We start from the raw sequence: 16,064 nt of genomic DNA, 5'->3' as shown, positions 1-16,064 counted from the left end.
ATGGCGACACGCTTCTTCGGCGTTGCGAGACACTTCCGGAATGATGCGAGACGCTTCCGCTCGATGCGATGCTGCAGCGGCGACTCTCTGCGAGATGCGACGACAGCGGCTACAACGGCGGCACGCTTCTCTTCCTTGCGTCGCGCTTCCAGCTCCATGCGACACGTAGACCCTCAGAAGGCCCAACAACAGCAGCAGGCACTTCTAAAAGACTCTGGGGAGCTGGGGGTGAAGTCCATTGGTCCTGGGACTTCGTTCAGGGGGCAAGCTCAGTTCAAGCCCTTGGAGATCTTTTTAAAGCACAAGTTGAAGCAAAGTCTTTAGCAGTCTTTCTCCTCTCCTTCAGCAGCAAGGCAACCACTGCAGGCCAATCCCCCAGGTCAGGGACAGTACTCCTCCTACAGCTTTCCCAGTTCCTTCTCCTCTGGCAGAGGTTCTTCTTGTTTCAGCAGGATCTAATTTCTTGGGAGCAGGGTCCCAATACCTATACCCCTAATTCCTTTGTTCCTCTGGGGTTGAGGGGCCTTTGCCCAGTCCAAACCAGTTCTTGAGCACTCTGTTGACATGACTCTGCCTTTCTATTCAGGTTGCAGGGCAGAGCCATCAGCCGCTCCGCAGGAGGTGGAGCCAGCATTGTGGTAGCAGAGCACAACCCTATTCAGAGCCCAGGTGTACTCCTCCCACCCATCTGACTGCCAATCTTCCTATTCACCACCAGGCTACCTAGCCCTGCCCCTCTGGGTTTCCCCAGCCCTGTCACTCACACAACCAGACAGGCAGATACACATCATAGCAGAGGCGGGCAGAAATGGTCAAGCAAGCAAATACCAACTTTCTAAAAGTGGTATCTGCAAACACAGAATATAAAAATAAACTTTACTAAAAGATGTATTTTATTATTCTGAGTTCAGGCATACTAAACTCGAATTTCTACCATGCTCCCTGGGTCTGTTAGGATCATAGAATGTAACAATTCTAACAGCCCATTCTGGCCTATGGAGAACAGGTAGCCTTACAATAGTGAAAAACGAAAATGGCTGCAATTCACTATTAGGACATGCCACACACATCAGGGCTTGTCCTACCTTATGCTTACAATGCACCCTGCCCTTGGGCCTACCATAGGGGTGACTGATATGAAGTTAAGGGAAGGTTTAGGGACTGGCAAGTGTGTGCACTTACCCAGTCAGCATGACAGTACCAGACTGCACACAGGTTCTGCAATGGCAGACCTTAGATACATTTTACCAGGCCGCTTCCGTGGGTGGCACAACCAGTGATGCAAGCCCACCAGCAGCATTTGTATTTACAAGCCCTGGCACTCCTGGTGCACTTTACTGGGGTCTGACAGTAAACCAAATAAGCCAATCATGGAATCCAACCAACATATACATTTTTAAATAGGGAGCACTTGCACTGTGGCACTGGTTGGCAGTGGCACAGTGCTCTGAGCAGCTAACACCAGCAAAACACATGAGGCACAGCGACAAAAAAGTGGAAGGGAGACTCACGCCAAGGTGCCAGGTCTAACACGTGTCCCCTCCAGCTGAAAAGTGGGAAGAACTACCCTACCCCAGGGAGTTCCTCATCACTAAGGCGGAAAAATCTGGACAGACCGTCAGCATCGGCGTGATCTGTACCAGGGCGATGTTCCACCATGATATCCATACCCTGTAGGGAAATGGACCACCTCAACAGCTTTGGATTCTCACCCCTCATATGAATCAACCATCTGAGGGGCCTGTGGTCTGTCTGAACCCGGAAGTGAGACCCAAACAGGTATGGTCTTAGCTTCTTCAGCGCCCAGACCACAGCAAATGCCTCACGCTCAATGGCACTCCATCTCTGTTCTCGTGGAAGTAACCTCCTTCCTGGGCTGCTTCCTTGAAGTCAGCGCTGTCAAGGGGGCAACAATGTTGCCATACCCCTTGACAAACCTCCTGTAGTACCCGGTGAGACCTAGGATGGCTCTCACCTCCGTCTGGGTTTTGGGCGACTCCCAATTCAGGATGGTTTCTATCTTGGGTTGAAGGGGTGCCACCTGGCCACTCCCAACTTGGTGCTCCAAGTACACCACCGAACCCTGCCCGATCTGGCACTTACTCGCCTTGATCGTGAGGCCTGCCCTCCGCAGCGCCATCAACACTTCCCAGCGGTGGCGCAGGTGTTCCTCCCACGTGGAGCTGAACACTGCGATGTCATCCAGGTATGCTGCACTGAACGAATCCAGCCTAACCAACACCTGGTTGACCAACCTCTGGAAGGTGGCAGGGGCATTTTTCATCCCAAAGGGCATAACCCGGAACTGGTAATGCCCATCAGGGGTGGAAAATGCTGACCTCTCTTTGGCCCCATCGGTCAAGGCGATCTGCCAGTACCCAGACGTTAAAACAAACGTGCTGAGGTAGTTGGCAGCTCCTAGCCGATCTATGAGCTCATCAGCTCTGCGGATGGGGTGTGCGTCAGTCCTGGTGACCGAATTGAGTCCTCTGTAGTCCACACAGAACCGGAGTTCGGGTGTGGCTCCCGGCGCTGCAGCCTTCGGGACCAAGACCACTGGGCTGGCCCAAGGACTGTTTGAGGACTCAATTACCCCAAGGGCAAACATCTTGGAGACCTCCTCCTTGATGCAGGCCCTTACCCTGTCAGTCACCCTGTAGGCCTTGTGCCTCACAGGTGTACTATCCCCAGTGTCCACATCATGGACGCACCAATCAGTGACACCGAGAACCAGGGAAAACAGGTCAGAAAATTGTCCCAGCAGCTGGCGACAATCATTCTGTTGCTCAGGGGTCAGGGCGGAAGAGAGGATGACACCATCCACTGACCCATCTTGCTCCTTGGCTGACAGGAGGTCAGGAAGAGGCTCGGTCTCCTCCTCCATCCCAGCATCTGTCGCTAAGAGCATGCCCACTTGGGACCTCTCCAAGTGGGGCTTGAGGCGGTTGACACATAGGACCCTTAAGGGGTTCCTAGGAGACTTCAGGTCCACCAAATAGGTAACAGGACTCTTGCGCGCCACCACCTCAAAGGGACCGGTCCACTTGTCCTGGAGCGCACAGGGCTCCACTGGGGCCAAGACCCATACCTTCTGTCCAGGCTGAAGCTCTACCAGAGTGGCATTCTGGTCGTACCACCGCTTCATCTCCTCCTGGCTGGCTTCCAGGTTTGCGTCAGCAAGTTCCCTGAAACGCATAGTCTGGTTTCTGAAGGCCAGCATGTAGCTATATACATTCTGGGGAGGTTTCCTGGGAGATTGCTCCCAGCCTTCCTTGACCAGACTTAGAGGTCCTCTCACTGGGTGTCCATACAGAAGCTCAAAGGGACTGAACCCTAGAGACATCTGTGGCACCTCTCTGTAAGCAAAGAGGAGGCATGGTAAGAGGACGTCCCACTTACGCCTCATGGGTCCTTCCAGGCCCATTATCATGCCTTTGAGGGTTCGGTTGAATCTCTCAACCAACCCGTTTCCTTGGGGGTGGTAAGGTGTGGTGAACTTGTAGGTTACACCACACTCTTGCCAAAGGGATTTCATATATTTAGATATGAAATTGGTACCTCGGTCAGACACCACCTCTAGAGGGAATCCCACTCAGGAGAAAATTCCCATCAGCGCACGTCTCACCACGGGGGCCGTCACTGTCCTCCGAGGGATGGCTTCCAGGTACCGGGTGGCATGGTCCACCAGGACCAGGATGAACCTATTGCCCATCGCTGTCCTGGGGTCCAGTGGCCCTACAATGTCAATCCCCACTCGCTGGAATGGGGTACCGACCACAGGGAATGGTTGGAGTGGAGCCTTCTGCTTCCTTCCACTCTTCCCACTTGCCTGGCAAGTTTGGCATGTTCTGCAGTGAGTATCTGAACTACTGCGCATTTGGGGCCAAAAGAAGTAGGTGACAAGCCTTTCAAAGGTCTTGTCCTGCCCCAAATGTCCTGCTAAGGGTACATCGTGAGCCAGCCCCAGTAGGAAGGCTCTGAAGCGCTGGGGTACCACCAGCACATGGGCTGACCCAGGCTCAGCAACCTTAGGCTCAGAATACAGGAGGTCGTTCTCCCAGTAAATGAAATGTGTTCCGGACTGATCACCGTTGGCCTGGTCTGCAGCCTGCTGCCGCATACCCACAAGAGAAGGGCATTCTTTCTGCTCCCTGCAGAACTCTTCCCTGGAGGGCCCTTCTTCCTTCTGCCAATGGGTCAGCTCAGGCAGGTCCCCCAGTTCAGCTATCTGTTCCCCTGTAGGTTCCAAGGCATCCCCCTCAAGGTCTGCTCCCTCCTGGACCGTGGGAACTTCAGGGGCTGGCTTCCCGCGCCCCCTGCTCCTTCTCTTTAAGGCCGGTCCCTGGGCCTCCCTCTCAGGCTCCAGGACCTCTTGAGTACCTCTACTGGCTGCCATGGACCGTGTGGTGACACACGCCCAATCCGGCATACCCAACATCTCCAGGTGAGCACTCCGCTCCACCTTAGCCCAAGGTGAGCTCTCCAAGTCGTTACCTAACAGACATTCTACAGGCATGGCGGTCCTCACAGCTACCTGAAGAGTACCAGAGACCCCCCCCCCCCCACTGAAAGGGAACCTGAGCCACTGGGCAGTGACTCTCGGTGTTGTCGGCGGCAACAACCGGATAGAATGCTCCTGGGACAACCTGCTCCCGAGACACCAGGTGGCGCTTGACAGCCGTCACACTGGCTCCTGTGTCTCTGAGAGCTTCAACCCTATGGCCATTTATGGTCACCCACTGCCTGTACTTTTTAGTGTTCTCAGGCAGCTGGGTTTGGGGGACCACTTCACGGTCTCCTAAGGAGACAAGGGACATCTCTGTGGGACCCCACCCACCTTGGACACCCATCTCCTCCCCCAGGGCTACACTAGTCACCTGCCGGTGATGGAGCACCAGTGGGTGCTGGTTTACCAAACAATGGACACTTCACATCAGAGGCAAAATGCCCCATGTTACCACACTTGTAACATCTGATGGGCCCCTTCTGAACAGGTGTACCTGTCGGGGCCCCGGTCGGTTTCTGTGGTGGGGGAGGCTGAGAACCTTTCCCTTGGGGATTACTTTGGGGCCTCTTCTGGAACTCCCTCTGTTTACCCTTATCCCCCCCCCCACTCCTCTACTGGGGACCCTGCCCACCTTTGGCGGAATCTCCCACTTGACCCTTGTAGACCCTGGTACTGACCCAGCGGTCCGCCTCATCAGCAAGTATTCCTAGGGTTAGTCAGCCTACTATCAATCAGGTGCTGGCGTAGCTCAGAAAACAATTACTAGACAAGTGCTCCCATGCCATTAAATCAAGAAGCCCTTGAAAATCATTAACTTTGCTACCCTTCACCCAACCATCCAGTGCTCTGCAAATAAAAGTCACATATTCAACATACGTACTGTTTGGATTCTTGGTGCAACCCCTGAACCTTTGCATATACAACTCAGGGGTCAACCCATACCTAGACATCAAAGCAGCCTTCAAATGGGGATAGGAATTATAATCATCTGAAGGCAAATCCAGCAGTGTATCCTGCCCCTCACTAAGGAACCGTCCCCACAACCCCGCTCCCCAATCTTTCTCAGGGACCCGGTGGAAAGACATGGCTACCTCATAGGCCTTAAACCACTGCCCTATGTCATCATTTTTTTAAAATTCCTTTACTACATCCTTGGGTATGCACACCCTTGACTCCACCTGCACTGACTGTGTGATGCCACCAGAGGGAGCCTTTTCTAGACTCTGGGCTTTCAGCTCCATCTCCCTCAAAACCTTTTCATGTTCATATTGTAGCTTCTTTTCTTCCAGGGCTAACTTTCTACACTCTATTTCCAATTCTAACTGTCCACTTAACTTGAGCTTGGCCAGCTCCAATTCATGCATCCTACACTCTTTTCTATCTGCCAGCTCCTCTGGAGATAGACTGTGGTTAGAAACACTGCTACCAGCAGGGGAAGGGGTTCTCCTTCCTCTTGAGCCCACTGGCCCATCCAGCTGCTCATCTGCATTATCATCATCAATGGCATTCCTTGCTTCTACCCAGGCCCTTAGCGCCTTGTAGAACTCTGCCTTGTTTTTACATCCAGTTGTAGAAACTTTAAATTTCCTGCAGAAGAACTTTAGCTGTCTCAACGGGTAGCTGTCCAGTTTCTCTTCTTCCCATTCAGTATTCACAGAGACTACGGACGCTGCTTTCTCCACCATGGTTAAGTTTGGCAGTACTCAAAAATAGAAAGTCCCAAAAAGAAATCTACCAACAAGTATTGGTTGCAATTAAGGTCTGCACTCACTAAGTAGTGTTCACCAATCACTGTACATGAGTCACAAATGCAGGTCCAGAATCCTCACCGCTGACCACCAATGTTAGAATCCGGGTTCTCTGGTTGGCACAGGTAGTTACTTGTGACAAGCAGGGAACCTTTCCTCTAGTCAGGGTAAGGGGTTACACTACTAAAACAACCCCTGCTCACCCTCTAGGTAGCTTGGCGCGAGCAGACAAGGCTTATCTCAGAGCGGTTTAGGTTAAGCATTTGTGAACACATACAGTAACCAAGTGACAACACTACAAATGGACACCACACAGGTATTTATATTAAAAATAAGGATTCTTTATATAGGATTATCACAAGACCATTAAACGATTAAAAATACACAATACGGTTGCTTAGTTGGTAGAAGATTGCTTAGTTTCTCTTAAGTTCTTAAATGCGACACTTTAAGTCAATGTACCTTAGATGCGACACACAGGGCAACGAAAGTGTTGCAGCGATGCAGATGCATTGAAGTTCTTGGTGCAAAAGAAATAAAGATGGGATCTTCCTGATGCGTACGCTTCTCCGATGTTGCGAGAAGACTCGACGCGTCAGCTACAGCGGCGTCACCCTTGACGAGATGCGACGACAGCGGCCTTGGCAGCGGCACTCTTCTCCGACGTTGCGAGACGCTTCCGCTCGATGCGATGCTGCAGCGGCGAAACCCCTTCTGCGAGATGCGACGACAGTAGCTCCGACGGCGGCACGCTTCTCCGTGGATGCGAGGCGCTTTTCTGGTTGCGGTGCAATGCGACAACTACGATGGCTGCGATGGCGACACGCTTCCTCCTCGATGCGAGACTCTTCTCTCGATGCGGTGCAATGTGACAGCTGCGATGGCGACACGCTTCTTCGGCGGTGCGAGACACTTCCGGAATGATGCGAGACGCTTCCGCTCGATGCGACGACAGCGGCTCCGATGGCGGCACGCTTCTCTTCCTTGCGTCGCGCTTCCAGCTCCATGCGACACGCAGTCCCTCAGAAGGCCCAACAACAGCAGCAGGCACTTCTAAAAGACTCTGGGGAGCTGGGGATGAAGTCCACTGGTCGTTCAGGGGACAAGCTCAGTTCAAGCCCTTGGAGATCTTTTTAAAGCACAAGTTGAAGCAAAGTCTTTAGTAGTCTTTCTCCTCTCCTTCAGCAGCAAGGCAACCACTGCAGGCCAATCCCCCAGGTCAGGGACAGTACTCCTCCTACAGCTTTCCCAGTTCCTTCTCCTCTGGCAGAGGTTCTTCTTGTTTCAGCAGGATCTAATTTCTTGGGAGCAGGGTCCCAATACCTATACCCCTAATTCCTTTGTTCCTCTGGGGTTGAGGGGCCTTTGCCCAGTCCAAACCAGTTCTTGAGCACTCTGTTGACATGACTCTGCCTTTCTATTCAGGTTGCAGGGCAGAGCCATCAGCCGCTCCGCAGGAGGTGGAGCCAGCATTGTGGTAGCAGAGCACAACCCTATTCAGAGCCCAGGTGTACTCCTCCCACCCATCTGACTGCCAATCTTCCTATTCACCACCAGGCTACCTAGCCCTGCCCCTCTGGGTTTCCCCAGCCCTGTCACTCACACAACCAGACAGGCAGATACACATCATAGCAGAGGCGGGCTGAAATGGTCAAGCAAGCAAATACCAACTTTCTAAAAGTGGTATTTGCAAACACAGAATATTAAAATAAACTTTACTAAAAGATGTATTTTATTATTCTGAGTTCAGGCATACTAAACTCTAATTTCTACCATGTTCCCTGGGTCTGTTAGGATCATAGAATGTAACAATTCTAACAGCCCATTCTGGCCTATGGAGAACAGGTAGCCTTACAATAGTGAAAAACGAAAATGGCTGTAATTCACTATTAAGACATGCCACACACATCAGGGCTTGTCCTACCTTATGCTTACAATGCACCCTGCCCTTGGGCCTACCATAGGGGTAACTGATATGAAGTTAAGGGAAGGTTTAGGGACTGGCAAGTGTGTGCACTTACCCAGTCAGCATGACAGTACCAGACTGCACGCAGGTTCTGCAATGGCAGACCTTAGATACATTTTACCAGGCCGCTTCCGTGGGTGGCACAACCAGTGCTGCAAGCCCACCAGCAGCATTTGTATTTACAAGCCCTGGCACTCCTGGTGCACTTTACTGGGGTCTGAAAGTAAACCAAATAAGCCAATCATGGAATCCAACCAACATATACATTTTTAAATAGGGAGCACTTGCACTGTGGCACTGGTTGGCAGTGGCACAGTGCTCTGAGCAGCTAACACCAGCAAAACACATGAGGCACAGCGACAAAAAAGTGGAAGGGAGACTCACGCCTAGGTGCCAGGTCTAACATTCACCTTACGTGCTATAACTATGCAGATGACACACAAATACTCCTTCAACTGGAATGTCCCAAAAATATTGGAAAATCCCGCAAGACCACATCTCACCTGCCTTGAAAGCCCTGCATTGGTTACCGGTTGACAGAAGATCCAAGCTACTTTGTATCACCCAAAAAGTCATACATGATATGGGACCTCTCTTTATCAGGAATAAAATCACCAAACACATGCATCATAGGAACCTCCGCTCTAGAGTGGCACTTCACCTCAAAATCCCAAGATACAAGAACAAGCATTTGCAATGCAACAGGTCTTGCATTATTAAAGTTTGACCTATTGGTGTTGCATTATTTATTAATGCCAATAGCACAACAAGCCTAGTTAAAATGTGGTCGCTGCTAACGGGGTGGGATGAGCATTTTATGAAGAGAGTTGTCACTCTAGGTTAAAGTGATTAATAGCAATAACAACGGCTTTATGTATATTTCTAATCTGCAGGTGCCCTGTGTTTCCAAGCTTCAGAGGTTTCCCTGGTGGCAGGGCACTTGAGCAATGCCAATACTGACCACTACTAGCCTACATAGAAAATGTGCATGCTGTGCCAGTGGATGTGGACACGCCCTTTGAAACAAGCACGTGTTCTGTGCACAGTGGGCATCTCTCCTTCTGAATCGAGGCAACTGACAAGCTTCCAACATGTGCACAGACTATACTGCACACACACTCAATGTGCAAGCAAGCACACTATGCACGCATGCATGTAATTGCTAATCACACGGAAAAATACATGCACGTGATTCGGCAAAAATAACTAGCTAAGCAAAGGTTGTATGCACTTGTTATGTACAGAAATACCGTATGTAGACCGCGTGACCAATTAGCACGGATGTACTCTGCTTGGACACAGACATGTACACGGGCTGTCTGTGCGCAGACGTTGAGGGCACAGTGGTCTGATGTGCACAATACATCACATAATCACGTTACAGGGCTATTGAAAGCGATTACAGCGTGCATGTATTTTGTGCACTGGATGCACGTGGCTGACCCCCCTCCGTATGAATTCTACAAAGGGTCGGGGACAAAAAATATCGACCCTCACCCCATCGGGCTATTCGGAGCGATTGGTATTGACGACTAGCACCTGTAGGTTGTGGGTAGAGATTGCAAGGTTTGTACTATGCACAGGGTACGCAACAGACACACGTTCAACCGTGCACGTAAAACAGGGAACATTAACCATCAGTGCAAAGGGAAAGTGTCGTATATGTTTAACGATATAACACACAAGACTAGAGAACCCGATCATACACGGCCCGCTCGCTGCACAGAACGAGCACTGATGTTTTCCAAAGGAAAAAGGCCACATTGCGAGTTACATCTCAAACGGACATTCACACTCACTCACGTATCAAACACATGTTCCGCGCACAAATTATGCAATAGTTTGTGACAGACTTATCCGCACACATTAACACTGTACATATAACATGCACATGGTCTGTGTACAAGCTGGGCAGTACTCCGCGAACAGTCAGGCAGAGCGCGTGGACATGAACACCCCTATGCAAAATGTGCACACGCCCATGTAGTGTGCAGAACCGAATCCTGCACGCGCACTCACCCTGCACGCTTGGAGCACAGGGGTCCTCTCTTGCAGCCACCCAGTTGCTGGGCCCACTCTGCCCGTCGTCCGAGGACAGTACAGTGCAGGGGTCGCGTGCACCCTCCTCCACCTGGGTACGAATGTTTTCTCGAACCGGCCCCTTCCACCCGTCGCATCCTCCAGGGACAGTTGGGTCGGCCTCTGGAGCCACCACAAGAGTAGAGCACAGGAGAGCTGTCAGTCAGGCCGGTGGATGAGTGAGTCAATGCGGGCAGGCTGGGCGCACAGTGGATGAATGCAGGCACCGACCACTCACGCAGACAAATGAGGGAATGCACAGATGTAGGGTGAGTGAATGCATGGAGAGGCAAGCCCTCAAACTGGACTGGAAGCCCCTACTTTCAAAGCGGAAGCTAAAATAATACTGGCTCTCCTTCACTTGGGCCTCTTTGGACAACGCGGAGGTCTCGTCCTGAGACCGAGGGACGCCCTGGCGGAGGCGCCATTCCCTGCACACACCTGAGATGCAACAGGCAGCAGTAGCCTGGTCCCGTCTCCCCCGGCCTCCAATCCTGCAGTGCCAGGCGGGGCACCTGCTTTGCAACCCATGTCGCCTGAAACTGACCTGCTGCCCCGCCTGCAGGGGGCCCCTTGCAGGCAACATCCGCAACATGGCTATGCAGAAGGTGGCCACGTCTTTCTACTTCCCCTGCAAGGTGAGCCAAGAGGGTGGACAAGATGGGTAGGGAGAATGAGAAGAACATAAGAGAGATCAAACGAATGTAAGCAGAAATGGGACCGCCGCTGCATCAGGGGAAGGGTTGAGGAACTCAGTAAAGTAATGATGAGGACAGCAGTGTGGTCGATAGAGCGAAAGAGTAAGTTCAGATGAACGTCAAACAAGTGATCGGAAGAGCTGCAGAGAAGTATGGGAGCAAGCAGGACAAACCGCTCCATTTGAACATTTCGTTGCTTCCCCGTGAAATGGATCCAAATACAGAAGAAGCCTGCGAGTGGTGCGCGCGCCACTGCGAGCCATGGCCTATTGGTGTCTATTACGTGCACCAAGCGCGGAATAGACACCAATAGGCCGTGGGCGGAGCAATGCGCCCACCTCTGGCCAATAGTGTGCTGTCTTTCATTAAAAGACGCACGCTAGGGCCAATGGGGAAGCTGAAAAGGAAACGCACGAGCGTGTGCGATTCCTAGCTCAGCTCAGATTCCCCGTTTTTCACCTACAAAATGCATCGCGCTGCGTGAGCACTGCTACGCAGTGCACCGCTAGGCGCGAGACCTAAAAAAAAAAAACATGGGTGGCACATCCTTCTCTGTTCAAGCAGCCAAACTATGGAACTCTTTACCCCCCCAACATAAGATCCACCAACAACCACCTTATCTTCAGAAAACTACTCAGGAATTGGCTCCTCCCCACATAAGCACCATACGCAAACAGAAATTTACAGCATATCCCTCTTTATATAAGCATTTCTTTCCACTATAGATATGTACCTATCTTTGTGTACTGCTTTGTATAAACATGTAAAATAATTATGTTGTAAAAAATAATCATCTTTGGTCTACATGTACTTGCTTCCATTGTGCATCTATGTACCTCCATGTACTTGGATCTGAGTGTCTGTTACTTTTCTCCTGAAAAAGCATATCCAAATCACTACCCTATCTCTCATTCTGTACCTCTATCAATATCTTTAATCTACATATACTTACCTCCTTTATGCATCTATATAATTTCATTGTACTTATGGATCTATATATTTATCACTTTCTTCTAATTTTGGCATTTCCAATGCACTACCCTATTTCTCAGCCTATACTTCTCTCAATATATCTTCTAGCCCAACTTGCTGACTCATCTCAAACTTCTTTCTACTACTCTTTCCAATGCACTACCCTATCTCTCACCCTATACATCTATCAATATATCCTCTACATCCACTCTCTCATTTATCACAACCCCCATACCAATAATATGATCCCCAAAATAACCCTTTATAGACTCTCTCCTACTCTACCCCTGCTTGCATCATCTGACACCTTTTACTAGACCGATCCCCCCCAAAAAACCTTTTTAAACTCTTCCCCTTCAAAATCCCTTTTTACTCATTCAAAAGCCTCCTCCTACTGCTATGACCTAAAAAAAACCAATACAAATAAAAAAACTCCTACACTCTCATCCCTCCACTATCCTTTTTAATCAAAATTACAGACTAACATGTTCACTTCTCAAATTCCATATTCCACTATACTAATTCACCACTAATCCTTTATGGGTTCCAGAGTAGCGTGCTACTAGCCAATAAAGCATTTCAACAACCCATCTGGGTTACAAGAGCTATATAAATGCAAACCTTTTTCCATTTTCTACCCCTCCCAACCCTTCTCAATCCAAATAACTGACTAACATATCCACCACTCAAAATAATTTCATGTTTCACCATACTAATGCAACATTAATCCTTATGGGTTCAAGAGTAGCGTGCTACTCGCCAAAAAAGCGCCTCAAAACCCCATCAGGGGTAGAAAGCGCTATATAAATACAAACCTCTTTTCCTCTTCTATCCGGCCACCTACCCTTCTCTATCCAAATAACATCTCCACCACTCAAATTACGTCATTTTTCACGAAACTAATTTTCAACACTAATCCTTTATGGATTCCAGAGTAGCGTGCTACTCGCCAGAAAAGCGCTTCAACGCCCATCAGGAGTAACAGGCACTATATAAATACAAACCTTTTTTCCTCTTCTATCCTTCTGAATCCAAATAACTGACTAACCTATCCACCACTTAAAATGTACTTGCATGTTTCACTATACTAATTCAACACTAATCCTCTATGGGTCCCGGAGTAGCGTGCTACTCGCCGAAAAAGCGCTTTGACGCCTCATCAGGGGTAGTAAGCGCTATACAAATGCAATTACAATACAATACAATACTGTGTCCGAGTCAATCTGGTGCAGCATCTGGAACAAACATTGGGCACAGTCACTCACAGAACCCTCTGCCTTTGTAGCACACACAGCGCTATGTGGCAGATATATAATAGCAACCAATAGCGTGCACTCAGACAAGTGTTCAACAAGAAGTATGCATAGATTCAGTCACTCCAAAGTCAAAAAGCAGATTCTGTATTCCTAATCCTTTGCTCATTCTTTATTCAGTATTCTAGTCAATCATTATTCAACCAGCTAGACAGCCAACATATTTTATTCCAAGCATGAAACTTCTTCATGGCTGTGGAGAACATGGGTAACAAGCCTAATCGCTGTTAAAATGTAATCCTGAGTGAATTTGCAATTTGTATGTGTATGTGTATATATATATATACACACACATATATAAAACTCTAACCACTAGTATATGTAGTAGATCATTGTACTTACTACCATTCCTATGTGATTTTAGAGTTTATCGGTTTGTATTTCTTCCTTGAGTAACTTTACAACGGGTACATTTGCAAAAAAAATTCTGTTTATATCTCTTATGTAACTCTTGTAATCCCAAGTCCTTATGTAACGCAACTGGTTGTTTTGTAAAGCGCTCTGACACCTTCGGGTAATGTGCACGCTATATAAAATCGTATTAACCCCTTCCCCGCTCATGACGGAACCACTCCGTCATGAGCCACGGTTGCGCTGTGCTCATGACGGAGTGGTTCCGTCATGCTACGGCCGTTGGCGGACGCTCCGCCCACGCGGCGCCTGTGCGGGCGATTAGCGCAGTGGGCGGAGACGTGACGGAACCACTCCGTCATGAGCACAGCTCAACCGTGGCTCGTGACGGAGCGGTTCCGTCACGAGCACCGCACCACCGCACTGCCCCCAAACCCCCCCCCCCCCCCAAGCGCCGCGGCGGAATTCCTGCCGCGGCGAAGGGGTTAAATAAAAAAATTATGTGTACTAAACAACATAAATTGTGGTAGTAAAACCATAACCACGACTATACTTACTAAAAAGCACAAGTTCTTCGTACAAATAAAAGCATGATCATGGTACATCAGCTATAAGTTAGTTAGGAGTTCATATTTTTATACTTTTAACTTCTAAAACAAATCGGATAAATGGGATGTTGTACATAAACATGCATCCCATAACACATCTATAGGAGGAAAAACAAATTATTATTAATTTCACAGTAACTTATATGATCTTTATTTATCCTATAATGCACATGTTAATATCGTAATAGACACTATAATTGGTTGGCGACATCGCTAATAAGCAGAAAGTTAGCAGATTGGAACGAGAGAGGCATCGTATCTGATACGAAACATAGGTATCGCATATCTCAAGTCACCACATTATCCTTGCAATTACAGCTTCCCCAAAATGCACAAAAAAAGTTTTGTTCCCAGCAGGTAGACCTAAGATTTAAGGAAATTACTCCCCCCGCCGAATACCCATCTGTATATGAGGACAGGCTTTAGTTAAACACTTATTCACCTGTATATGGGACAGTAAGGATGTATTTAACAAGTCTGAAGATGTACACTGAACACAGCATGATATGTGGCTTATAAGGCAGGATGTGGTACTACTAACTGCAGGACACTGCGTTAGGCTCCGGGTTGCCCCCTCTAATGCCAACCCTTTTCATAGGTTGGTATGAGAGGGAGGAGGGAGCATACCTATGGTGCATCGACTGCAGGATGGATGGACCAACTCTTTTCCTGGGGCCATTACACAGATGACGTTATAGTTATCTGGAAAGGGACAGTTAACGAACAGTTTCATGAATCTCTGAAACAAACCCCATTTAGTTTATCATTAACGATGAAACCTCACAATGAAGTAACTTAATTTTTAAATTTATTTCATTGATGTTCGCCCAGCAACATCCCGGTGACCGTGTGTGCCCTGAAATAAAAAGGAAGCACTCTGCACAATGGCCAGCCAGAAGCTTTGCAAGCCAATATGCTTCAAGGAGGAACATTTATGAGAGATGTCAACTCTACCTCGAAAGCAACTCAGTTTCAGGAGAGAAGAGACTGCGCTCCAGCTTCAACTCGGATTTGACATAGCTCGGGTTTTATCCCAGCCTCTTTTTACCGCTCCATAAATATCTTTAACCCCACCAACCAACAACCCCCATCCACACGCACCTCTCGTCAGGCACTCGTCCAGGCGACTACGAGGAGCCCTTTTAGCCCCGCCACTTCCGGACTACCTGCCTCACTTCCAATGGCGGTGCGTTCCTAGCCTCGCTCTGAGGTCTCTACGCTGCACTAACGGACCTGGAGCGGGACTGGGCCTTTTAACCCGAGAGGTCACCATTTACCAGGTGCCGGACCCCGTAAAATATGGATACCTATGGAAGTTCTAATTACTGTGACGGCACCGATTATCTAGTAAACAAGGAAATAGGACTTCTGAACTACTCATCGTATCGGACTCTAGGCGTAGTGGCCATCTTGGGTTGGGACACAGTTCTTGAAAACACGTGTGATAGAAACCCACTCATCTTGTAGAATTGCCTTTGTATATATACTGCATTTGAGCCTGTCGCTTCTGTTCGTGAGTGTGATGCCCCAATGTAGTTATGCCGTTTATTTCTCTAAACGTGTAACGTTCGCATTATCCATCATCTACCTCTACCCCGTTTAAAGATGTTCACCGATGAGTTGTAACGCTTTGGTTTTTACATGTGCACATGAAATTGGTTGTTACAGAATACCGCAACGAAAGTTAAATACTCTTCTCTGGAAAATATTTTTGCGACTTAAACACTGACTGGGTAAATAATAATATCGCCTTTTAAGGACCTCAGTGGTCTCCTTAGCCCCTTTGACCACATTAACACTTTCTTCTTCCCACATACAAAGA

The 16,064-nt window shown here is 48.8% G+C and overlaps 1 protein-coding gene across 2 annotated transcripts in view; it reads right to left on the bottom strand.

Moving 5' to 3' along the window:
* Positions 1–15,472, bottom strand: part of CPSF1 (cleavage and polyadenylation specific factor 1) — a 514,820-nt gene extending 499,348 nt beyond the window's left edge. The window contains exon 1 of one of the 2 annotated variants that reach the window (XM_085604356.1): positions 15,344–15,472. The gene's annotated coding sequence lies outside the window, so the exon portion shown is untranslated. Of the gene's footprint in view, positions 1–15,196 lie in introns of both variants that reach the window. The other variant, XM_085604357.1, reaches the window with a different exon arrangement.
* Between the last annotated feature and the right edge of the window lie 592 nt (positions 15,473–16,064).

This window comes from Triturus cristatus, chromosome 5_1 (genome assembly GCF_964204655.1).
Source record: "Triturus cristatus chromosome 5_1, aTriCri1.1, whole genome shotgun sequence".
NCBI lineage: Eukaryota > Metazoa > Chordata > Amphibia > Caudata > Salamandridae > Triturus > Triturus cristatus.
The sequence above is the reverse complement of the archived record's forward strand: the minus strand, read 5'-3'. Positions and strand labels throughout refer to the sequence as shown.